The sequence below is a fragment of the Perkinsus marinus genome (assembly GCF_000006405.1).
Source record: "Perkinsus marinus ATCC 50983 genomic scaffold scf_1104296938774, whole genome shotgun sequence".
Lineage (NCBI taxonomy): Eukaryota > Perkinsozoa > Perkinsida > Perkinsidae > Perkinsus > Perkinsus marinus.
In genome coordinates, this window is record NW_003213322.1 from 1 (window position 1) to 1,580 (window position 1,580).

The window sequence follows — 1,580 nt, forward strand, 5'->3', positions numbered from 1 at the left end:
TTATGGTGCTATAAGCCACTTGCCCGGATTGAACTGACGTCCTTCTGCTTACAAAGCAGACGCTCTGCCACTAAGCTAAAGTGGCGCACAGAATAAGTACATAAATCGATAATCTTTCTGTATCCTTTGCGGAGTGAGCTGACATGCTCCTGCTTCCCGTACCAGACCAGAAATTTATGGTGCTATAAGCCACTTGCCAAGATTGAACTGACGACCTTCTGCTTATAAAGCAGACGCTCGGCCACTAAGCTAAAGTTGCACACAAAATAACTGCATAAATCAATAATCTTCCTGTATCCTTTGCGGAGTGAGCAAACCTGCTCCTGCTCCTCATACCCGACTAGAGCCTAATGCTGCTGTAAGCCACTTGCCAGGATTGAACTGACGACCTTCTGCTTACGAAGCAGACGCTCTACCACTAAGCTAAAGTGACGCACAGATTAAGTATATGAATCAATAATTTTCCTGTCCCGTTCACAGAATGGGCCATCCTGCCCCTGGTTCTCGTACCAGACCAGATATTTATGGTGTTATAAGCCACTTACCAGGATCGAACTGACGACCTTCTGCTTTCAAAGCAGACGTTCTGCCACTAAGCTAAAGTGACACACCAAATAACTGCATAAATCAATAATCTTCCTGTATCCTTTGCGGAGTGAGCAAACCTGCTCTTGCTCCTCATACCCGACTAGAGCCTAATGCTGCTGTAAGCCACTTGCCAGGATTGAACTGACGACCTTCTGCTTACGAAGCAGACGCTCTACCACTAAGCTCAAGTGGCACACACACTGACTATATGAATCAATAATTTTCCTGTCCCCTTCACAGAATGGGCCATCCTGCTCCTGCTTCTCGTACCAGACCAGAAATTTATGGTGCTATAAGCCACTTGCCAGAATTGGACTGACGACCTTCTGCTCACAGAGCCGACGCTCTGCCACTAAGCTAAAATGACGCAGAGAATAAGTACATAAATCAATAATCTTTCTGTATCCTTTGCGGAGTGAGCAGACCTGCTCCTGCTTCTCATACCCGACTAGAGCATAATGCAGCTGTAAGCCACTTGTCAGGATTGAACTGACGACCTTCTGCTTACGAAGCAGACGCTCTACCACTAAGCTAAAGTGACATACAGACTAACCATATGAATCAATAATTTTCGTGTCCCCTTCACAGAATGGGCCATCTTGCTCCTGCTTCTCGTACCAGACCAGATATTTATGGTGCTATAATTGGAGTTTACGAAGTAGACAAGGTTAGTTGTCAGCCACACAACGCACACAATCGCAGTGCGCGCAAGCGTTTCACACGAGAAGAAATGCGGCAACGATAACGGATCGTATACCGTGTTTCAATGTGTACAAAATGACGAAACTTGACTCTCGCAGTTTGTGACGCATCGTCAACTTTCGGCCCACCCTCCTCTCCCGGGTTGGATCTCGTGGATTGCCCAAGCACGTACGTTCTACGGGAAGCATTCATGCTTTGGGCAGTCTCTCGTGATCTGGCGTAACCAGTAAGAACCACAAATCCTGTGAATCGCAAACTTATTCGAATTCCGACCGACGTACAGGTTTCGG

The 1,580-nt window shown here is 46.7% G+C and overlaps 7 non-coding genes across 7 annotated transcripts; all 7 read right to left on the reverse strand.

The window, feature by feature from the left end:
• Window positions 1-13: 13 nt before the first annotated feature.
• Pmar_PMAR007156 lies at window positions 14-85 on the reverse strand. The gene has a single exon. It is a non-coding gene; the product is annotated as a tRNA-Thr (tRNA).
• A 102-nt stretch (window positions 86-187) lies between these two features.
• On the reverse strand, window positions 188-259 carry Pmar_PMAR007157. Its single transcript has one exon. It is a non-coding gene; the product is annotated as a tRNA-Ile (tRNA).
• A 102-nt stretch (window positions 260-361) lies between these two features.
• On the reverse strand, window positions 362-433 carry Pmar_PMAR007158. Its single transcript has one exon. It is a non-coding gene; the product is annotated as a tRNA-Thr (tRNA).
• A 102-nt stretch (window positions 434-535) lies between these two features.
• On the reverse strand, window positions 536-607 carry Pmar_PMAR007159. The gene has a single exon. It is a non-coding gene; the product is annotated as a tRNA-Ser (tRNA).
• Window positions 608-709: 102 nt separating this feature from the next.
• Pmar_PMAR007160 lies at window positions 710-781 on the reverse strand. The gene has a single exon. It is a non-coding gene; the product is annotated as a tRNA-Thr (tRNA).
• A 102-nt stretch (window positions 782-883) lies between these two features.
• On the reverse strand, window positions 884-955 carry Pmar_PMAR007161. The gene has a single exon. It is a non-coding gene; the product is annotated as a tRNA-Thr (tRNA).
• A 102-nt stretch (window positions 956-1,057) lies between these two features.
• On the reverse strand, window positions 1,058-1,129 carry Pmar_PMAR007162. Its single transcript has one exon. It is a non-coding gene; the product is annotated as a tRNA-Thr (tRNA).
• Between the last annotated feature and the right edge of the window lie 451 nt (window positions 1,130-1,580).